Source organism: Equus asinus, chromosome 6 (genome assembly GCF_041296235.1).
Source record: "Equus asinus isolate D_3611 breed Donkey chromosome 6, EquAss-T2T_v2, whole genome shotgun sequence".
Taxonomy (NCBI): domain Eukaryota; kingdom Metazoa; phylum Chordata; class Mammalia; order Perissodactyla; family Equidae; genus Equus; species Equus asinus.
In genome coordinates, this window is record NC_091795.1 from 69674412 (window position 1) to 69699013 (window position 24602).

The window sequence follows — 24602 nt, forward strand, 5'->3', positions numbered from 1 at the left end:
CATATAGCAGTGTAAATGAACTAGAAGATGTGTATTAATACCTGTGGAGTAAGAAGTTGAGAAGAAAGCGTAGAATATATCACTTAATAAGATGGAAAACAGGCAAATCCATACTATATATTGTTTATGGATACATAAATAGTATAAGTATAAAAAATGCACACAAATTAAAACTCGAAATTCAGGATAGGTGTTACTTCTGTGGATGAAGAGAGGAAAGGGACTGGCTGTTACAGGGGCTTTAATTACATGTGTAAGATTTTAATTTGGAAGGAGGAAGGGAGAGAAGAGGAAAGAAAGAAGGGAGAGAGGGAAGGGGCGGGAAGAAGAAAGAGAAATCTGGAGCAAATATGGCAAAATTTTATTATATGACTGAGCTGGGTGGTAGATACATGATTTTTGGTTGTATTATTCTCTATACTATTCTCTATATTTGACAGATTCTATAATAAAATGAAAGATGTGCTAATCTTTATAATATTAGTCCCCAGTGTTATTAACCAAATCTAATAGTCAAAAATTTTAAAGTAAAAAATTACTGAACTGCACATGTCATTCTCCAGTTTTACTAGTAAAGAAACTTATTTGTTTCTGGGGAAGAAAACATTTACAGTGTAACTTTCCCACTCCCCTTCTAGAACATCCTTAAAGAAGACGAAGCAAACGTCTTGGTATTATAAAGGAAAGTGCCAGTGCTCACTGACTACTCTGCTGCGAACAGCTTGTCGTAGGAAGAAGGAGCTCCTGAGAGACCAGTGCAGGACTGATGATCTGTTCAAGACTTATTTATGCATTATTGGGTTTTTTCTTCTTTTCACATCCCCTCAGAATTTTTAAGAAAGGGGCTCACAGTGTAGCATGCCTCCAAATGGGAAAGTTTACTGTTAATTCATTTGCTAACGACTAAATTACTAGTTCCAGAAGCAAAATCAAAACTTACTTTTGTAAATTAGTTGAACCCAGGTCAAATCCATATTGGGTCTCTGACACTGAAATAGAATGAAGATCTGAGGAGTGGCCATATTTAGGGCAGAGAAGCCAGGGCTGGGAGGATGGGGACCTAGTTCGAAGGGCTCACTCTGCCGCTAACCAGTAGGTGATTTTAGAGTATTCACTTAACCTTTTTATGAACCTTCACCTCCTTATCTTTAGACTGAAATATTGAATCTGATCATTCTAAAGACCTTTCTAGGTCTAAAAGTCTATAATGTGCGTCCTAAATCATAGCAAGATATGAGCACTTAGAGTAAACCACGGATAATAAAAAAATTCTCATCAGAGATTTTCACAAGTCTGATAAATGAGGTAGAAATATGTCTCTAGACCTAAGCCTAAGCAAATTGTTTCCCCCCACTCCCTAAAGGAGGAGGTAGAGATGGAGAGTACAGATGATGTAGGAATTAACCTCGATCTTTATAATCTGCAAGAAATCATGGAAAACTAGAGTAAAGCCAGAAAGTGGGAAGTGCAAATGAAACCATTCTGTCAGCCTTTCTTGAAGCTATTCTGTGCAGGGCGCTGTTGAGCACTGAAGGATACCATCTCAGCCTTCAAAAGCTCAAGGCTTTGTAGGGAAGGCAGAAAAGGAGTTAAAGACTAACTATTGTAATAGAGCCGTGTATAATATGTTACAGGAGCAGATAAAAGCACTTAATCCTGCTAGGGAAATCAAGGAAGGCATCCTGCAGGAGGTGAGGGTTAAACTAAATTCTAAAGGATTACTAGGAATTAGTTGAGGGAAGAAGCAAGTAGGGACCCCAAATGAAAAGGCAGAGAAGCAATATGAGAACATGGTTATTTCAGTCAAGAGCAAGTAGCTTGGTATGACTGTAACTCAGAATAGGGGGATGTGGCAGGAGATAAGAGTGGCAATTTAGGCAAAGGTGAGATGGTGAAAGGCATCAAATGCCTACAAAAGGAGTTTAGATTGATTAACAGTAATGAGGAACCACTTTAAGCTAAAGATAGAGATAGATGCAATGTGAATTTTAGCTAGATCTCTCTGAAAGCTCTGTGGGTGACAGGCTGGAGGTGGGAGAGACTAGACTCAGAGAAACCAGTTGGAAGGCACCAATACAGTAATCCAGGTGAGAACTGACGAGGGCCTTGGCTAAGGCAAATGTTCTGATTCTCAAAAGGGTGGAAAAGGATAGATTCTGGAAACTATAGATCGCTGAACTACATTTTCCTCTCTAGAAAACTCTACAAAAATCACCTAATGGGTCATTGGGGAGCATTAGAAAATATGCTGATCGATCACTAGGAACCACTAACGGTTCACCAAAACGAGGCATCTAGACCCAGCTCCTTTCCTTTGTGACACGGCTGCCAGACTGAGAGCTTGGAGAAGGATTGGATGGACGGCGTGCCCTGACTTCTCCGCGATGGGGGCTGTTTCCTCTTGGAGCACAGGCCCTACGCCCAGCCTTTGCTCTTGGACTAGCCCTTTGTCACAATAACCTAGACGCAGGTTCTTCATAAGGATCGATAGAACCTCAGAGAGATCTTCACAGCTCAGAGATGGGCCGTTAAATCCAAAAAAGCCCAAACCAAAGGTACCAAGCCCTGCCCAAAATACTTCCCGATTTCAGAGGCGATGGCAGCCAAATTACCCACGAGCCTTGTCCCTCTGACATGTCAAGGATTCAACATAATACTCCAGGTGAGAATTGACTGGCCTGTCAAAGCATTTCATATCAGTCACTCTCAGATTTATTCTTCATGTCTATTTGTACCATTCTCAATGGATGACTGTGGATTCCTGAGATCCTGCCGGGTTCTCTCTTCTACACCAAGTTCTTTCCCACGCTTGGGCTTGTGCGAAGCTGGTTCTTAAATGCCCTCTCCATATGCCTAACTTCTCTGATTTTAGGTCTCAGCTGAAGGTCTTCCCTGACTATGCTACCTAAAGCAGGGTGCCCCTTGGTTTCACCATCTCTGCCCCTTGTTTTCCTTCAGGACATTCATTACAGCCTGCGCTGGTTTATTTGTTTGACTTCTTGTTTGGTTTGGTTTGGTCTTGTCAGTCTCCTCACAAGAATTAGAATTCCCCAAGGGCAGAGACCAGTTCTGTCTTATTTGTCACTGTATCACTAGCATGGTGGCTGGCACATGGTAGGTTGTGAATTAATGTTTATTGAATGAATGAATGACTCTCTGGCTTCCTTGATCCAGACTTGGCTCATTTATAAGATTCCAGTTTGCCTCAGGCTCTCCACTTTGCTTTCTGCCCTGACCAGCCACCAACCTGCTCAGCCACTCAACGTATTTCACCCCTCACCTCGGCCTGGCTCAGCCTGTCCAGCTTTGATCTCTCCCCTCCGGCTACACAATGAGCAAAGTGTTTGTCTTGGAGCTGTTTCTCTTGCTGCCTCAGCGATTAGCTAGAGCTGTCACCCTCAGCTGCCCTTTGCTGCCTCTACTTATCAAAAAAAAAAGAAAAAAAAAAACAACCAAAACCACAGCTGCCTTGGGATCCTACAGCCAATCCTTGAGAACTGGCTCTAATTATCAAATTTACAGAAGGCACAAGTTGACCGTTGGCTAATACAATGGTGAATCAAAATCACAATGATCTTCACAGCTGGTCACTCACATCTCGGGAACATTATTTTCAAACTGGGCTCTACACTTTAAAGGGCAAATATTGAAAACTGAAAGTATGTCTAGAAGAGGGTGATAAGTTTGTAAATTGTTGGAATAGGAATGGGGCTAAACACAGACTCTGGAGCCAGACTGAGCTTGAATCCCAGCTCTACCACTTACTTTGTGATACTTGGTAAAGGAATGAACCTGTGTCTTGGTTTTCCCATCCATAAAGTGGGGCTAATAATAGTGCACATCTCACAGGGCACATTCTGAGCATTAAATGAGTTGATACATGCAAAGCACTTAAAATAGCGTCAGGCACATATTAAGTGCTCTATGAGTGTCAGATATTATTATGTGAGGAATGGTTAAGAAACTGGTACCGTATTTGATTCATTACTCCTCAAGACCCTTGCTACTGACAGTGTGGTTTGAGGACCAATAGCATTGGCATCACCCGGGAGCTTGTTAGAAATGAGAATCGCAGGCCCCACCCCTGACCTACTGAATCAGAGAGGGCAAACGGAAGCCACCTTGGGAGGGAGAGAGACAAAGCAAGGAAGATACCAATTCCGCAGAAAAGCAAAAATTAATTTTTTCACTCTCCTTTCCTCCACTTCCCCCTCTCCCATCTCTATCTCTTTTTTTCTCTCCATCTCTCACTTTCTCTTTCATTTTTTTGCTTTTCTTTTATAATATACTTTAAAAGGGAAAGATGCACCGGCCAGAGGGAAGCAGAAAAAAGCCGGGAGTGTGTCCCCTACCAGGTACAGCACCATCTGGGCTGCTGCCCCAGACTGGCCCTCGCTAAGGAGGCCCCAGACCGAAGCAGCCAACAGAGCTATCTTCCTTCACCCACCAGAGAGCAGATTCAAAGAGTCAAAAGTGAGCCAAGAAGGGGGAAAAAAACAGTGGGCCAGTTTTCTTGCCAGGGAGGAGCAATACTGACTCCTCTTACCTCTCTAGCCCATGAAGGGAAAAACTTCCCAAGGGGCAGAATCCCAATGTGAGCAGCTAACCATGCCTACCGTGCAGCCCAATGGAATGTCCTTACTGCGGGCTGGCCCCATCCAGCCACGAAGAGCTGTAGGAAGCAGCCATGGGAGGAGGAAGGAACCTCAGGCTGCCTGGAGGTCCTCACACTGAAGCGGCCAGAGAACGGGTGTGTTTGAGACCCCACCATGAGACACGCCAGTGGGAATCCAGCCAACCATACAGTCAAGTCTGGCTCAAAAGAGCCCATAATGTCTACCAACAAAAACCTGGTTTCTACCTCCCAAAGGACTGTCACGTGTAAAAGAAACACAAATAAGTTGCTAAGTGGACTGCAAACATATGCCAGGGAAATGTGGGAGAAACGGATTTTTATTCAACTCTATTTTGAGAGCAAAACAGAGCTCATTTTGAAGGGTCATATTAAGAGGGTCTCTGGCTGTAAAGGGAATGCCGTGGAAAAGCATTATGGCGAGACCATTAAAAAGGAAAACAGTTTCATCTTGCTGATGAGATGAAGGAAACATTGCCATATAGAGATTTTTAACATCATTTTCTGTGCGTTTGGTTTCCTAACTAGGGTATAAGATACTATATGTCAGGGGCCATAACTTTTTCTTTCCGTTTCCCCAAACAGAACCTAATACACTGCATTGCATGCAGAAGGTACTTAATAAATGCACTGACTTTCAGGTGATGCTGATCACACCAGGACTTAAATCACTTTGACAGTAATGAGATGATTAATAGCATTAATATGAAGAAAGTGTATGGTACCAAAAAACCAGAATCTGCCACAGTCCTTGTCTTTCTGTGTTAACCATGTATCGACACAGGAAAGCAGCAGGTGGGAATTGTTAGGAAAAAGTATAAACAGATAAGAATGGAGACTCCTTCTTGGGCCTCTAATTTGCTCTGTGAGTCCTGCTCTTAAGCTACTTAACATTTATTAGGGTTTCAATTTCCTCATCTGAAATGAAGGTGAAAGACAGAAGTTATAAAAGCAAATAAGAATTATGGGGATGAACATCAAAGAGATAACAAAAATTCATTTCTGTCAAATTTCCTGGCGGAGGGATCCCTGGTCTCTTCTTGGCAGTGTCACAGGATTCCCAGATTGTCACACATAAGGAATTTATCCTCAATTACCTGCTTCATTTTCTTCCTTTGAAAAAGGAAGAAAATAAAGGTGGTCAGTGAGGCCTGATTGAATATTTGGAAAAGATTCTAAATCCATCAAGGTCCACAGTCAAATCACCCTCCATTACAACTCCTAACCAGCATATTAATATCGGTGGAATTACACAAGCTTGCCGGGGTCGGGGGGAGCCAAATCCTGGCTTTAGGATCTAAAGGGACTGGGGTGGGGATGATCTGGAATCAGCTGGTGCAGCTCCCCATTTGTGTATGGCATCCAAGCAGCCAAGATCCCTCTCTGCCAGGTAGGGGAATGGGATGGGTAGTGGGGAAAAGAAGGGAATCAGAATTGCCCTGATTCACTACACCCCAGAGATGCCCAGACAAGGTCGCCATATGCCTTAGTCCATTTGGGCTGCTATAACAGAATACCACAGATTGGGTGGGTTATAAACAATGGAAATTTATTTCTCACCATTTTGGAGGTTAGGAAGTCCAAGATCAAGGCACCAGCATATTCAGTGTCTGGTGAGAGCCCACTTCCTGGTTCACAGCTGGCAGTCTTCTCCCCTGTTCTCACACAGCGGAAGGGACAAGAGAGCTCTCTGGGGTCTCTTATAAGGGCACTAATTCCAGTCATGATGGTTCGACCCTCAAGACCTAATCACCTCCCAAAGTCCCCATCTCTGAATACTAGCCCGTGGGAATTAGGTTTAACAAATGAATTTGAGGGGAAACAAACATTCAATCTATTGCACCATATTTGAAAGAGTAAAAGAGGTTTATTGTCTTCTAAGACTCCCCATTATTAAACCAAGGGTCAAGAACAATAAGTAAATACAGTGTGTATTGTTTTAAAACTGCATTATGGCTTAATCTTTTTGAATCTTAATTCAAAAAGAATGAGACAGGCTGATGTTCCAATGTCAGAAAGGTAGCAAGAAAATCTGGTGCCAAATATGAAAGCTTATTATATCAGAAGTGGTGTGGGAAGCAAAGAATTCACAGGAACATAAGTAACACATATGCCCCCAAATCTTCAGTTCTCTCACGATGAGTATATTCGCTGGAAGCAGTGGTTTAGGTGGGCTACACTATATTTGGGGGCTAAGTTAAGTAACAGAGTGAAGAGGAAGAGAAAGGAAATAGAGTATTATCAAGGAGGAAATGAGCCAAGCAAAAGGAGAAGAATGTCTAGAATACCTCTGAAGCAAATCTATTAGGACTCTCAGAGCCCCTTAACCCTTTGGGAAAGAGAACCATTCATCTAGGCCCTAGCCTCTTGGTTTATCATTTATAGTTCTGAAACTTGGCCAAGGTCAGTTAGAACCACAGGATTGTATTTTATGTTATTATAGTATTATTGGAATATCAACTTGTCATTGAAAAAAACACCAAATTTCAATGGAAAAAGATAAAGATCATGTAAAATCAAATACAACATTTAGAAATAGATTGATTTCTAATGCAAATGTTTCCAGCCCCAAATGGAGATTATTACCTGCCCCAGGAGTATTATTCAGATAATGAATGTTGAGCCCGAAGACGCAACTCACTTCATTGGTAGGGGTTCTTGACGTGACTTGTGGAAATAAAATCAAACAAATTTTCTACCTACAGCAAGGGTAGTTTACGTATATTGAATTCTGTTTACCAGGCAATTGTTACTCTCCTACTTTACTGCTTGGTTCTTAACTCGTTATTTCAAAAAACAATAGCAGCTTCTCTAGCAAAATTCTACTTATTCTTTCATGATACAACTGTAGAAATTTCCTCACTCTTGACTGCCACTAATTTCCTTTAATTACCATTAAATTAGGAGATTAAACTTTGTTGAGACCTTCTTTCTTGAAATGTTTGTTCATCTAATTCTGCCACCCTCATTAGAGGGCTGGTAACTCAAAAATACTTGTCTTTTGTGTTTGTATTTCTCTCAACTCTTTTCCCCTTTGTTAATCACTGGGGACTTTTTGTTTTTCCAACTTTATAATGAGTACCTGTATCAAATAAGCCTAATAATATGAAAACATATTTCCTCACATATAATGAAAGCAACCTATTTGCACAGACAACAAACTGGTGAAAAAGGTTTTTGTTTGTTTTTACAAATGAGCTATAAAACAATCCAGGAGGTAAAATTCAATCACATTTTTTCACTGAAGATCAATTCTATTGGCACCTTAACATTATTGAAATGAAAGCATTTACTGTTCAGTGACATCAAATTTTCTGATGAATAGGCTTTTGTTGAAGTTTTACATTTTTAAAGTAAGAATAGTGTTTCAGATTTCTTACATATCCGTTTAAATTTGTCATGTGATACTGGAAACTGTATGTAGTACACTATAATGAATCATTGCCATTAGACCAACAGGAAGTAACAAAGAAAGCCAGGAAACAATGTGATTTTTTCAGAGTTAACTGAAATGCTAGATATTTTTAATATAGCATTTTCTATCTAAGAATAGACACGAATTTCAACACATATAGGTGTCTGTGTACTATATATACATAATATATAGCATATAATTATATACGGGCATTTGTGTACTATATATACATAATATATAGCTTATAATTATATATAGGCATCCATATGTAGATGTACACATATAAATATATGCATATGACTTAAATTCCATCACAAATACATTGCTCTTATTTCTCTTAGTTACAATAAAAAAATCTGTATCTTAAAAATTCAAATTTTAAAAATCATTATAAAAATAATATTTATATATTATATCTAATGTGCATCTAGTATATGGTTCTTTGAATGTCCATTTCTGCATCTAGTATGATTTTTCTTAGTAAAGTTAAATTTTCTTTCAATTTTAACACATCACAAAGGTGATCACATATATTTCCCACATAAACCTCTGAGAGAAAGTTTCTCAGAAGAAAAGACAAACTAAGAAACAAGAAACAGGGGCTGGCCCTGTGGCTCAGTGGTTAAGTTCACGTGCTCTGCTTTGGCAGCCCAGGGTTTCACCAGTTCGAATCCTGGGCACGGACAGGGCACTGCTTATCAAGGCACACTGAGGTGGGGTCCCACATGCCACAACTGGAAAGACCCACAACTAAAAATACACAACTATGTACGGGGACGCTTTGGGAGAAAAGGGAAAAATAAAAAATAAAATCTTTAAAAAAAAAAAGAAACAATAAGCAAATTGATTTAAAAACCTACAACCCTTAAAACGAGCTCTTAAAAATGATACTCTTTTTAATGTTAGTAAACTACTGTGTTGTAACTGATCCTTTAGCATAGTGCTTATTACTGTAGAAATGTGTGACCATTTAATCATTTTCAGTTCCGCAAGTTATTTGCAATAAAATTAGAAACTCATCTCTGTTTTGCTCTTATTTTTTTAAATTTTTCAATTAAGAAAATTCCATTATCCTGGGCTGCCTGGTGGTGTAGTGGGTAAGTTTGAATGCTCTGCTTCAGCAGCCTGGGGTTCACAGGTTCCCATCCCGGACACAGACCTAGAACCGCTGGTCAAGCCACACTGTGGCGGCGTCCCACATAAAGTAGAGGAAGATTGGCATAGATGTTAGCTCATCGACAATCTTCCTCCAGCAAAAAGAGGAAGACTGGGGCCGGGCCCATGGACAAGTGGTTAAGTTCGTGCATTCTGCTTCGGCGGCCCAGGGTTTTCACCAGTTCAGATCCTGGGCCTGGACATGGCACCACTCGTCAGGCCATGCTGAGGCGACATCCCACGTGCCACAACTGGAAGGACCCATAACTAAAATATACAACTATGTACTGGGGGGCTTTGGGGAAAAGAAGAAAAAATTTTAAAAAAAGAAAGAAAGTTGGTAACAGATGTTAGCTCAGGGCCAATCTTCCTCACAAAAAAGAAAGAAAGAAAATTCCATTATCCTTACCTCCATCTCCTCTAATTCTGGTAGCATCCATAGACTCCTAACACTCAGCATGTGCTAACTAAGGCAAACATATCCTATATAAAATTCATATAAAGGTAGGGACCTCCCAACCCTCTCTCCCTGTCTTAGATTATTTCAAAAATATGACTCAGGGCTAAGTGATACATATTCATTATAGCCACTAGCATTTTAAAAAAAATTTCAAAGAGATCATCAAATATTTGTGTTGATTATACTTAAACTACAGAATCATGGTGTTTTAGGCAACAGACCCCTCATTTTACCTCAAGGGTTAAGTGACTTGCTCAACATCACACAGTTAAGTAAACAGAAGCCTTGCACCAGCACTCGGGTCCCATCCCAGGTAAGTAATCCTGAGTGTGTGTACTATAAGATAAACACAAATAACGGTGCTGTGTTCTTTATTGGAGAGAAAATGAGAATCAGCACTCTAAAATACGATTCAGCTCCACAGGGTTTCGGGCTATTCCAGTCCTGTTCTAAATGAATAGCAATTTGTAGATTTTATAAACAAAGCCAAATTTTCAAATAAGGAAATAAGACAAATGCAGCAGCATAGGAGGTCTGTGTGCTATAAAAAGAATGTGCCTCTTCTTATCTCAGAAATACTTCATATACATTTTCTTAACTTGAGAAGTCAAGCTAAATTTGATTAAGCGCCTTTCTACATATCACATGAGCCTACCACTAGTATAGAAGAGAGTGGAAACTGAAAGAAATGCCACATATTTCATGGTGTGATTCGGTTTCTTTCCAAATGACACTTTCTTTGAAAAGCCATCTATGTGGAATTTGCCTTTTGGAAAATGCTTCTTTTCAATTTTCAAACATAATTGTGATGTAATTAATCTAATCTACATTTCAAAGCTTCTGGAGCTGAGCTTACCACCAAAACTAAGCACAAGATCTTCTTTTACAGACCAAAATAAAGTACAGTGTATTGAATTATTAGTTAAGCTTTTGTTCTTTTCTTCAAATATTTGCATGAATTATTCAGGCTTTGTATGGATGGAGCTTTGAAATAGTCAAATTCCTTGAAATACTTCATTATTTAAGGTTCATATTTATTAAATCCTTTAGGATGTACTTTTCCTGTGAAAGTGCATATTTAGTTCGATTATTATTTATTCAGTAGAGAGTGTATACAGAACAGAGTCTCAGCTGATGGAGGAGATACAAAGATAAGCAAGACAATCTTTAGAGATTTTACCCATAAGGGGGAATACGGAGCTATAAAATATTTGTAAACCACAAATTATAGAGTTTCTAAAGTGAAAGAGAGACCTTCCAGTCGAAGGCTAAAGGAAAAACTTCAGAGAGAAGCTAGCACTTCAGATGAGTCCCGAAGGACCAACAAGAATTTCACAGGGAGGGGAGCAGGGTAATGAGGAGGCTGAGATCTCAGCTTGACTCATGTTCTCCTGTTCATCTACGAAACCCCTTTTAGATGTGATCACTCTTGCAGTCATCTTTCTGGCTATGATGCTGGCTCCTCTAGTCTAAACTTTGATTCAGCCTCCCCACCTGGCAAACATATTCTGACTACCTCAAGAGCCCCCTTTCTGAGGGCTGCCCTTGCACTCCTTCCACATGGAGACTCCTTGGTTCAGCAGTTCTGGGTATCATAAGCAGTTCGAAAGAAGCAGCACAGGGCGACAGTCACAATCTCATCAGAACCCCAACCCATACCCATCCCTCGGCTCCCTAGAGTCCTGCTTGGTGAAAGATGCCATCCAAAGCTAGAAATCTCGTCCCAAATGTGGTCTTGTGACTCCACTCCGACTTCTAACACTTCCACGATGCCCAAATGATAGTCCTTAACTTGGTTTATAAAGCTTTTCTGTCCAGCCTCATATCTCCCCTCTGTCTGGCTCCCAGTGACTCTTTGTAGATCCCACCACACACACACACTCACAGGCACCATGTTGTATGTTGCTTCTGTTTTGTTCATGCTTCTCCCTCTATACGGAATACAAGCCTCTCTTCCCTGGGTTGCTAAAATAGTTCCTACTCATGCTGTAAGTCTCAGCTCGAATAAATTCTTTTCTTTTGAATAGCTTCTTGCTCTTTCTAATAGAACAATTTAGCCTTTCTGGACCAATTCATTACTCAGATCAGCACGACATGTCAGTCTTGGTGTTTTGCCCGAACAATAAAGGATCCTTCCTCCTTAGCAGCAGAGAGGGTGGAAGAGAGAAGAAAGCTATGAATATTTATGTTAAGATTTTTTTGAAGGGGTCCAAATCACAAATTTTGACACAAACACATCAAAATATTGCCACATTTAACTATCTTGCTTCACTGGGAAAACTCTGAAATGGTCTAAAAGAGGAATGATAAGGGATCACAGCAGGTGTGTGAACAGTGCAATGGCAAGAAAGAGGAACTCAAGGAAAGAGGATGAAGAGCATGTGGAATTAACTGGCTCTGGAGAAAATAGGAGAAATCAGGATGAGTATGATTTTTGAGCCTTCGAAACTAGGAGAAAAATGGTCCAAATGATGGGATTTAGGAGGTTCAAAAAGGGGGGAAATTTGATGGAACAGCAGGATATCAAGTGGAACATACCACAAGCAGATTTATAGCTATAAAACTCAGGGGGAAAAGTCCTGGGATAAAGATAAGATTCATTTTAGAGATTACTGAAGACATGAGAATGTGTAAGATTAGAGGAAAGAGAGGGTAAAACCACAGTGCAAAGGCCTCGGCCTTGTGGGATGTCTATAGTTACAAAATGGGAGAAGGAAGAGAAAGTAGCTAAAAAAAAAAAAGAGGAGTCAGAAGAGGTAGTGAACCAGGACAGTGGAGCATCATTTTAGCCAAAGGGAGAGAGAGGTAAAAGGAAGAATGGACAACATTGTTGGATGTTGCAGAGGAGTGAAAGGAAATGGGGACTGAAGGAAAAAACTGTTTAATTTGGTGATGCGGAAATAACAAGGGTGACCTCGGAGAGAGCAGTTTCCAAGAGGAAGGTGGGAGAGGAAGCTAGATTATAAACAGTAGAGAGCAAATGGAAGTGGATTTATAACCAAGAGGATGCTTTGAGAACCACTCTAATCCAAAATGATAGTGATAGATGAAATACAAAATGGGAGAAATGTCAGACATGTTTACACTCAAAAACACCTCTGTAGCCCAGAAGTGGAACAGAAACAATATGGTAAGTGGCCTGAAGCTGTAGACCTCCTGGATTCTGCCAAAAGCAAACAGAGACATTCAAGAGCTAGACTCAAGCATGGTATTAGAGGCTAAACATCCCCCATGTGAGGCAGAAAACTCGCTTGAAATCAAGCACTGAGATAGGGCTATCCCCTGGACAGGAGCTGCCTAGGGCTACAGCCTTATATAAATCTACATACCTAGGGAGGGTGGAAGAATCAGACACAGTCTTATAGCCAGAATTTGACCCTGGAAAAGGGATTGGATCTACAATACTAGAGAGTAAGACCAAGGTCTGGCCTGGAAGTCCCAGAAACTAGATGGATAGCCACAAAACGACCAGACAGGGCAGACCGAGTCTGAAGGGACATAGGAAAGAAGGGAGGGAAGGACGGAGGGTGGAAAGGAGGGAGGAAAGTAATGCTAAAAAGAGTGCCAAAAATAGAAGCAACGACTTGAAAAAGAATTCACACCAGACAAAAAATGGAGAGGAAGGTTATAAGACCAAATAAAAGAAATCAGAGGTTTAAATATTGAAATTTTGAAAGAGGTTTAAATATGGTGGAGTAGACAGCTCTTGTATCTTGTCTATCCAGAATCCATTTCCCCTTCTGACAACAGCTCTCCAATTTTCCTTAGGGAACCAGTCTCACTCTCTGTCTGTATGCATGTTCTAAACCCCTGACTAAAACTATTGGTTCAGAGATGAGCATGTGACCAAATCAGTGAATCAAAACCAATCCTGGGACTTTTTCAGATAGCAACACTAAAAAAGAAGTTCTCTTCCTGTGGGTATTGCTGAGAGAATAGGATGTAAGCCTGGAGTTTCTGGCAGCCATCTTGTCATGACACAAGGAAATCCTGCCTGGAAATGGAGCCAAGAGAGAAGTACACTGGAGAGACAGAGAAAGCAAGACCAAGATCTAATGATATTGTTCGATACCCTGGATCCAGCCATATGGGCTTCTAATCAGTTAAGTGAGCCTATAAGTTTCCTTTTTTGGCTAGGTTAGTTTGAATTAGGTTTCTGTTATTCATACCTGAAAAAGTCATGACGAAACAGAAATGAAGAGACATGGCTGTTTATATTTCAGGATAACACCATCAGCTACCTAGAAACTCCAAGAAAATCAACTGAAAAACGATTAGAACCAATGATGCAAGGTCAACACGCAAAAAAAGTCAATACACCAATCATTTTAAAAATAGAAAGTGTGATAAGAAGAAAAAAACAGATTCCATTCACAATAGCAATAAAAATTAGAAACTAGCCACTCCAGAAAACGAATAAGATATGAGCAAAAATTACAAGAAAAAGCCATAAAACCTAGACAATGATCTAGGAATAGGAGGACTTAATGTTTTCAAGATAACAATTGTCCCTTGGGCTGGCCCGGTGGCATAGTGGTTAAGTTCTCACACTCTGCTTCAGCAGCCCGGGGTTCGCTGGTTTGGATCCTGGGCACCAACCTATGCACTACTCAGCAAGCCATACCGTGGCAGCATCCCACATAGAAGAACTAGAAGGACTTACAACCAGGATATACAACTATGAACTGGGGCTTTGGGGAGAAAAAAAAAGATGAAGACAGTCAACAACTGTTAGCTCAGGGTCAATCTTCCTCTCCAAAAAAAAGTATTCCTGGCGCCAGCCCCATGGCTGAGTGGTTAAGTTCACGTGCTCCGCTTTGGCAGCCCAGGGTTTCGCAGGTTTGAATCCCGGGTGCAGACATAGCATTGCTCTTCAAGCCACGCTGAGGTGGCATTCCACATAGCACAATCAGAAGGACCTACAACTAGAATATACAACTATGTACTGAGGGGATTTGTGGAGAAGAAGAAGAAGAAAAAAAGAAGATTGGCAACAGATGATAGCTCAGGTACCAATCTTAAAAAAATATATATATCCTTAAAAAAAAATTGTTCCCAAATTGTCCATAAATGCAATACATTTCCAATAGAACAAGAATTGATAGCTAGATGGAAAAGAATATAGAGAGCCCAGAAATGAGCCCATGTATATAGGAATTTAGTATATTATAAAGATAGTATTTCAAAACAACAGGGAAAGAATGGCCTCTTCAATAAATAGTGTTGAGACAATTGGCTATTAGTAGAAAAAAAATTGTTAGTTTTTTTACCTCACATGATTTATTAAAGTAAATTCCAGATGAATTTAGGTGAAAAAACAAAATATCATCAAACTATTAAGAGAAAATATATAGGAGACAACGTATATGACCTTGAGGATAGGAAAGCTCTGAAACAATACACAAAATGCAAAAGCCATAAAGAAAAGGATTGAAAAATATTAATAAATTTTACTTTATCAAAACTTTAAATCTGTTCAACAAAGGAAACTATAAATGAGATTAAAATTCCAGTAATAAACTGGGTGAGAACACTGTAACATATATGGCAAAGGAGTTGCTCTTAAATGTCCTCAAGAAAAAGACAAACAAAATAGAAAAATGGATGAAGAATCTGAACAGGCAATTCACAAAAGAGGAAACGTGAATGACAAATAAACATTTGGAAAGATGCTCAGTCTCACCAGTTTCAGGGGAAATGCAAATAAAAACAACTTTTCACACATTTGATTGGCTGACAATAAATAAGAAAGATTGATATCAAGTGTTGGCAAGAGTGTTGGAAAAGAGATGCTTTCTTATACCATTGCTGGGAATATAAACTGGTCAAGTCTTTTTGGAGAACAAATTGGGCAGTAATCCTTCCAACTTAAGATGCATCTCTCTTTTGACTCAGCAATCTCACACCTTGGTATTCATCCTAGAGAAATATTTGCATATGTGCAAAAAAGGAAGTAGGTACAGGGTAGTTCACTGAAGTACTATGTGTGTAGCAAAAACTTAGAGCAACCTAAATGATCAAAAGAGGGGCAGTTAAACGGTAATGTATGTGAGTTATGTAAGAGCACACAGCAGTTAAAAAGAATTAGATAGAACACACTGACAGAGAAAAATCTCCAGTGTCCAGAGACATGGCTAAATATTTTTTTAAAAGAGCAAGTTGGTGAACAATCCACATTATATGATACCATTTAGGTCAAAGCAAAATTCCCTTTCTCTCTCTCTAAATCTGTATGTGCGTGTGTGTGTATAGAAATACATAATATCTGTATAATGTATAATATATGGATAAATAATATAGACATTTAAAGATCTGAAAAAATGAAAAGATACATTCCAAATTGAAATTAGTGTTTGCCCTAAGTAGAAATCTGAAACGGAGGTGGGAGGAGGGGTAGAAAGAAAAATTCATTTACCTGTCACATGTGGATTTTTTTTTTAAAGATCCCTTGTTGCTTTACGAATGTAGGTCTTCCCTGTGTTTAGGAAAAGATCTTCCCCTTTCTAAAGTCCTGCTCCGTGTCAGGCATCTGGGCCCCTGCACTACATTCCAAACTAGCTGCATTCCTGGGAAGCCATGACTCAGGCCAGCATGCCCCAGGCCAGCCCGGGCCACAGCAGTTCTGTGCTTCAGTCCTGGGTCAACCTTCACCCAGACAGACCATGGGCAAATCAGTTTCACTTCCTTTCTCACATGGAGCTCAGTTTTGGAGCAGTTACCTCACAATGGGGTGAGAACGAGGGTGCAAGCAAATCTTCACACTATAGGCTCCCTCCTCCCATCCTCTCAGTGCCTCTGGTAACCAGCCAAGCCAGTTTGGCAGTTGGGGAGGTGGAGATTTCAGGGGAAATGCTTGTTGACTTTGTGCAGTGCTCGAAGCAAATGGGCAAGCTGGGGATACCATTGCTGGAAATTTTTTAGTGCAGTCAAATGTTCCTTGTCCATCTGGCAGACTATATGCAGTTTTTTTTGCATCTTTCTTGGGTAATTGTAGGGCAGACAAAATGGCCCTTTGCCTCATTGATGAAGCCCTGGAGAGATGATCCATAGACCTCAAAGATAGATTGAATCCGGAAGGGGGACCCAAATGCTGCGAACAACATCCTAAAAAAATGCCGTGAATAAAAACCTAACTTACCAGGCAGGGGCATCCTAAAAGGAGAGGAAGTCAGCATGTATAACACAGCTGTGCAAATTATAAAGCTTACAAGGTACAACTAACCACATCATGCTACTTGCTAAACACTGGATTCCCTCCTCCTTCTCCTCTCCCATCCCAAAATGATCTAAAACAATCCCATAACAATTACTAAAGTAGGGGAAAGGCAAACCATTCTGGGAAGGAAAAAATAGCGGCTGCTCTAGATATGTTTTTCAAAGTTTGGCTAGGATTGTTTAAGTTATTTTTCATTTTCTTTTCTTCTTGGCTGCCTTGACAGCCCTTCAGGATTTCAGCTGGTTCCAAGCACAGCTCAATAAAGATCATTCCAGAGAAGTTTCATATTCCTAAGATTCCTTACATTTCTCCTTCTTTAATTTAGGAAATGAGGTTGAAAAGGATGAAAAACAGCCCAGATTGCACCATTTCCTATGCAAGTTTCTTGCAAAGCAAGCTGTGCCTCCCTTTCCAACAAGAACAGAGAGAGGCAGTTCTGATTGGAAGGTGGGCGGTGGGTCCTTGGAGCAGCAGTAGGACTATTTGTCTTTTGAAAATGCCCCAGCAGGCTCAAAGCTGTTTGAAAACTTTTTGTAAAGGAGAGGAAAAAAAAAAAGGAGACTTCTATGTGCTTAGCCAATTGAAAGCCGGTGACTGCACTACAGGACTTCATTCACTCACCAAATGTTTCCCTGGCTCCTGTGCTGTGCCAGGCTCTTGTTCTAGATGCTGAGGGTAGAGCAGTGAAGACACCCAAGGGTCTGATCTCATCGGGGAGTTTCTGTGACAGACGGGTGATCCGTGAAGTGAGCTCCAGGAAGCCCTTTCCCCCGACTGTTTCCTCCAGGCTGGGTGCGTGCTGTTCCTTCCCTCCTTTAGGCTCTTGACCCTCTTCCTCCTGCCTTTCCTTCTCCCACATCCTTGGTTCATTGTACCCTCCACCTCTCCCCTTTATCACCACATGTCCCTTTGTAAACATCAAAGGAAAAGAAGCAAGACCAGGGAGCTGATGAAAAGGAGGCCTATGACTCATAGGAGGATGTTTTTCTATTTTTCATCTATACAACTCTCTTCTCAGAAGAACCTAGGTGCCTTTTCATTATGAGACTAGCTGACCTCCTCTTTTTTTGGGGCTTCCTCATTTCGGCTCCAATTGTCAAAATCTACTCTTAGCCATCCACTGGTGTTGGCCTATAACTCACCTGCGCCCTCAGAGGACGCTGGGAATCATTTCTTGTTTCCCTATGCAGCTTTTTTGTTTTTCACCCTATTTCAAAAAAAAAATCGCCATACTCCTCAGAGTTCCCTACCCACATAACGCCTCTACCTCGGCACTCACCCAGTAAGCCGCAACAGATGACAGTGCCCATACTCCATAGAGAAAACAGAAACCGTCAGAAAAAAACTCCATTTCCAATCACCTCACCTGCTATAGACTAAATGTTTGTGTCTCCCCAAAATTCATAAGCTGAAACCTAATCCCCAATGTGATGGTATTTGGAGATGCGGCCTTTGGGAGGTGGAGCCATCATGACTGGGATTAGTGCCCTTACAAAAGAGGCCCCAGAGAGTTCCCTCCCTCCTTCCCCCATGTGAGGACACAGCAAGAAGATGGCCAGGAAGCAGGCCCTCACCAGACCCTGAATGTGTCAGCACCTTGATCTTGGATTTCCCAGCCTACAGAACTATGAGAAATAAATTTCTGTTGTTTATCATCCACCTAGTCTAGGGTATTCTGCTATAGCAACCCAAATGGACTAAGACAGCAACCATGACATTATCTGTACCTGCACACATGTTCTCTACTCTGCATGAAGAAGAGGTGTCTTCTCTTCACAAAGAAAGGCAAGCCCCTGCACCAGAGCTTTGAATCCCCCCAGTATGGCTTAGTCCTCTCAGGGAGAGTGCTCCATCAGTTATCTCCTTCTTCACCTCCCCCTCCCTCTCTTCTCCTCTGCTGGATCTTTTCCTCCAGTCTAACACAAAACCCCTGGTCTTTGCTTATATGAACTTCATGCTAAAGCTGGTTTAGAAACTCATCCAAGGATGAATACTAATAAAAAAAGGAACCAGGACAGGATCTACATAAAGATACTGTTGGATCTTTTGGAATTATCCTTTATGTCTCTCACTTTTTCTCTCACATTCTACTTTCTGGGATATTTTATCATCTCTATCTTCTAATTCTTCCAGTGAATTTTTTTATTTCGCCAATCATACTTTCATATCCAAGACTTCTCATATTCTGGCTCATTGTTTTTATAGTATCCTTGCTCTTGTTTTAAGTAGGTAATATCTTCTCAAATCCCTGAAAATACTAATGAGAGGTTGTTGGGTTTTTAAAAAAATAAATTTACTTCTATTCCCTAAATTATTTCTCTGTCAGCCTGGTGGGATCCTCATCATTACTAGGTATATGCTGATGAGTACACACATTTATATCTCTACTCCAGGTCATGCTCCTCAACTCCAGATTTATATCTTTAATTACCTAATGAACAACTCTGCTTTGACATCCTAAGGCACCTCAGACTGAACTCACATTTTCCTCCAAACTTGTTTTTGATTTTATCTCAGTAAATGGTACTACCATCCACTCAGCTTCCCAAGTAAGAAAGCTAGAAGTAATTCTTGACTGACCCTATTTTTCCTCACCTACCTTCAATACATTAATTCCTCCTGATTCTATCTCCTTGACATCACTCAATGTTGTCCCAGTGTTTCCTACGTTGTTGAAGAAATATAGCTAGTGTAACTGCTGGCATCTGTCCATGCATTTAACTACTCTATCTCAGGGAAGGTGGAGTACCTCATGAATTGTACATTTGGAAAGGACAAACTAGGCATGTTAGTTCTGAGGCACCCTTCATCCTCTTGGCTGCTAGCTACAGGGGGGCACACATTCTAATCTTCCAGGTGTAGCATCACCCAGAGGGTGTCACAGGTTGGGTTCCCTGGGAAGCAGATTCTGAGAACCATGTTAGTGTGCAGGAGGTTTCCTAGGGAGTACTCTTAGCATCAACAGCTGTGAAAGGGAGAGGAGAGGAAAGGAAAGGAAGAAAAAGAGGAGGAAGGGAAGGGAAAAGAGTCTGGGAAGGGTAGGAACAGGAAGGGAAGAGAAGGGAGGAAAATTTGGAGAAGTTGAGCTGAGATTCAGTCTCCATCAGGTCCTCAGCTGACCTTGGGGAGCTCCAAAGCTGGGATGACCTTTCAAAGTTATCTCACATTGGGGCTTGGGGACCAAGCCTTTACTTCCCACTCTGATCAGTCACTGGATGCCTGCCACCCCAGGAAGAGGACATGATTTTGGGCTAGTGGTTCTCTTTAGCCAAGGCCATGCTTAAAGAGGGCTGCTAGCTGAGGGTACTAGCAGCATTCCCAGCAGCCAAGGGAGTAAGTCCTTTATTTCTGAAGAGGGATCCAGGTGGCACATGACAACATTCACCTCAGAGGGCTTTTTCTAATCTAGGGATTTACTAGCATCTCATTTGGCTCTCACACTAAGCTAAGACCTCCACCTTAGCTTTTTTCCAGCAATAAACAGCATGTTTTAGAGTTCGTATGCTAATCCTTTGTTATTACTTAATTTTCTCAGAGATCTAGGCTGGGAAAAGGGATGCTGTTTAAACCTAAGACACTTCTCAGTCTCCTTCCTGCCACTCCCTGTGATCAGGCCAGCCTCATCTCTTTCCTGGACCACAGCTGTTTTCTACCTGGCCATCCACCTCCATTATTACCCCTCTCCATCTTTTTCTCCACACTTTAGCCAAAGGGAGTTTCCAAAAACACAGATCTGATCATCTCATTCCCATGTTTAAAACTCTTCTCTGTTTTCCTCTTGCCCTCAGTAATAAGGTCTAACCTTCTTAACAGGGCTGAGAAGGCCAACAAAATTTGATCTGAGCTCCCTTGTCTGGTCTGATTCTCTTAACATTTCCTTATCCCCCACCTCTGTACTTGATGCTCCAGCAAGAGAAAAGGATTTGCCGTCTCCATTAGCAACCCATTGGTTTCTTGACTGTGCTTTTGAAATACGTCTTCGGATTAGAATGTATTGAACTTCCTTGTCCAACACACACACTTGAATGTGAGCATCTTGGGAGCAGGGACACTTCCCTGTTCTTAAAGTAGGCACTCAATAAACATTAAATGAATGCATGACTATAGCTGGAAAGGATTTATGGCCTGTTACATGCTTATTTGTTAGCAATGGCCACTAAACATGGGAAAATGTTCAACCTTACTATTAAAAAGGGCTCTGAAACAAAGAAGTACAATTTTTCACCTAGAAATTTACAGTTACCAACAATAATATTTGAAGTGAGCAAGGGTAAGGTGAACGGGCACTCTAGTACACTGCAAGTATCAGAAAAGCATTTGGGGAATATTAACAAGTCTTAAGATGCTGAAACCACGTGCCCTAATAATTGCACACCTAGAAATTTATCCTGTCTAATCAGAGATAGAAGTAAAATTTATGTACAAAGGTATTCATCATAACATGTTTTTCTATTATACTGTACTCTTAAATTGTTCATATGTTCCACAACGGGTACATTTTAATTTAAAAATCAGCAAAACGTTAGTAAAATGCTGATAGCGTTAGAGGTGGGATTATAGTTTGTGGGGGCCAGCCTCCAGGATAGTCCAGTGATTCTTGCTTCCTGGTATTCACATCCTTGTGTAGTTCCCTCTCACATCGTTCCAGAGTTATCTGTATGACCAGTAGAATATGGCAGAAGTGATGATGTGCAACTTTCAAGATTAGGTTATAAAAGACTCTACAGCATCCATGTTAGTCTTTCTCTCAGATCACAGGCTCTTGGGGAAAGCCAGCTGCCATGTCAGGAGTGTACTCCATAGAGACCCACATGGCAAGGCATTGAGACCTCCTGCTAAAACCACGAGTAAGCTTGGAAGAAAATCCTGCAGCCTGAAGCAAGCCTTCAGACGACTGTAGCCCCAGCTGACATCCTGACTGCAACCTATGAGAGACCCTGAGCTGGAGCCACTCAGTGAAGCTCCTCCTGGATTCTTGATCTAGAGAAGCTGTGAGATAACAAACGTTTATTGTTTTAAGCTGCTAAATTTTGAGTAGGATGATCAACTGTCCAGATTTCACCAGAACTGAAGGGTTTTCTGGAATATGAGACTTTCAATGCTAAAACAAGGTAAGTCCTGGGCAAACTGGGATAGTTGGTTACCCTAATATTTTTTAATATAGCTTTACTCAGATATAATTCACATACAATAACATTCACCCATTCAAGTTTCACTGGTTTTAGTACATTCAGAGTTGTGCAACCATCACCACAATCCAATTTTAGAACCTTAAAAAGAAATCCTGTGCTCTTTAGCTATCATCACTCAGTCCCTCCATCCCGCCCCCCCTCACCCCCCCAGCCCTAGGCAACCACTAATCTACTTTCTGTCTCTAGTCACTCTAGTTTCAAGAGTAATTTATTATGCAGCAATAGATAATTAATACAGGGTAATGGATAATGGGATGAAGGATGCTTACTTTTTCATTACTCTTACTTTACTCTTTTCTGAATTTTGCAAATTTTCTACAATAAAGCATATTTTCATTTAATATAAGAAAAAAGTAGTAATATTCTAATTTATTGAAAAGACGATGTAAGATTTCATGGAACTGTTGTTTTGGTCCACCCAGCACCCTTCTCCCTGTTCTTCTGGTAACACTACCCGCTCCCTTAGGGAAGTACCTTTCCCTGGCTCCAGGTTGTTCTGATGTGGTTGCCAATCAAAGGACAAAGTGGATACCTGACTCAGGCTAGAATGATCAGATTTTCTCTTCCACTATATATTTTTTTAATTAAGGTCACATTGGTTTATAACATTATGTAAATTTTCAGGTATACATCATTATATTTTGGCTTCTGTATAGACTGCATCGTGTTCATCACCAAAAGTCTAGTTTCCATTGGTCACCATACATACATGCCCCTTTACCCCTTTCACCCTCTCCCCACTCTCCTTCCCTCTGGTAACCACTAATGTGTTCTCCCTACCTATATGTTTGTTTGTTTATCTTCCACATATGAGTGAAACCATATAATATTTGTCTCTCTCTGTCTGACTGATTTCACTTAGCATAATACCCTCAAGGTCCATCCATGTTGTCACAAATGGCATGATTTCATCTTTTTTATGGCTGAGTAGTATTCCAGTGTATATATATATATACCACATCTTCTTTATCGATTCATCCACTGATAGGCACTTGTGTTGCTTCCCAGTCTTGGCTATTGTGGATAATGTTGCAATGAACATAAGGGTGCATATATCTTTTCAAATGATTGTTTTCATGTTCTTTGGATAAATAAATACTCTCTTCCAATAATTTGAATCTTGAGTAGAGGCACATAAGGATGGATGGAAGGTATTTAAAAACAGCCATCAGGAGGCAGGATCCTAGAGAGTTGGTTAGGGAACTTTTGTTTCTAAGATCTCTGTAACCTTCCTGGTTTCTCTTCTGTCCTCTTGGGTATTCAGTAATTCCTTTGATTCTGTAAGTTACTCCTATATGGCTCCATAAATCTTTTTTATTTAAATTAGTTTCTGTTGCTTGCAACAAAAGAACCCTGATCCAAATAATAATAAAGAATATTCATGAGGGAGGGGAAGAGTTGACCCTCTCAAAAAAAAAAAAAGTCCATAAATGTATCACTCCCACACAACAGGTGTTTTTTTCATATTACCTATTGGTTTACTTTTACATGAATTGTTTACTTTTTACAGAATCATGGTATACATATCACCTTACGTTTCGATTTTTCTACCTAACGTTATACCTGCAAAAACTTTTAGTGTTTTTACAAAGTCTATTCATTTTTAATGTATGTTATTATCTTTACTGGTGTATCCACAATTTATTAAATCTTGATCCAATGGTTGGCTATTTGAGTTGATTTTAGTGTTTTGCTAGCAGACATAATGTTTAAAACGAACATTTTCACAGCAAGTTTTGTGCTTCTGTTGAGTTCTTTCTTTCCTTAGGATAAATTTACAAAATTGAAAAATGGATCTGCCATGGTGTTATCTTTGTTTCTTTCATGCATTTGATATGTTGCTTTGTAAAGTGAAAGGTGCTTTTGTGCTACAAGTAATTTTCTGTTTTGTCTGTTTGGATTTCCATTTGTAAGATATTCTCAGGCTGGGAAAATTCAGATGAATACAGTTTACTTAGTTATAAATTGTGCTGTGTTACGACTGTTCTACAAGTATTCATGTGATTATAAATTTTTAAATAAATCTTTTATTGAATATAACATGCATAAATAAAACGGCACAAATCATAAGGGTAGAATCTCAATGAATTTTCACAAAGTGAACACACCCACGTAATCAGTATGAAGATTAAGGAGGACTATTGGCATTCTAAAAGCCCTCTTATGCTCCCACCCAATTATAACCTTCTGTCAGATAACTACAATCTGAATTTCTAGCACCATAACTTAATCTCTTCTGTTTTTGAACTTTAAATAAACATGCCCTTTTCTGTACGGTTTCTTTCACTCAATATTATGTTTATAAGTTTCATCCATGTGTAGCAGTAGTTCATTCATTCTCATTCTGTGTAGTATTGCATTGTACAGATATACATAATTTATCTCTTCTACTATCAACGGACATTGGGTTGTTTCCAAATTTTGGCTACTACAAATAGGACTGAAATTGCTGGGTCATAGGTTATTAACATATTCAGCTTTCTTAGAAATTGCCAAGCAGTTTTCCAAAGTGGTGTGCCAATTTATATTCT

General features: G+C 40.2%; 1 protein-coding gene across 2 annotated transcripts in view; it reads right to left on the reverse strand.

Annotated features, from left to right (window-relative positions):
• The window catches only part of TMEM178A (transmembrane protein 178A), a 235876-nt gene that overhangs the window by 192180 nt on the left and 19094 nt on the right, over positions 1-24602 (reverse strand). Inside the window, exon 1 of one of the 2 annotated variants that reach the window (XM_070512209.1) lies at positions 16079-16290. The exons of the other annotated variant lie outside the window; for it this stretch is intronic. The gene's annotated coding sequence lies outside the window, so the exon portion shown is untranslated. Of the gene's footprint in view, positions 1-16078; positions 16291-24602 lie in introns of those variants that run through there. 2 annotated transcript variants of the gene reach the window in all.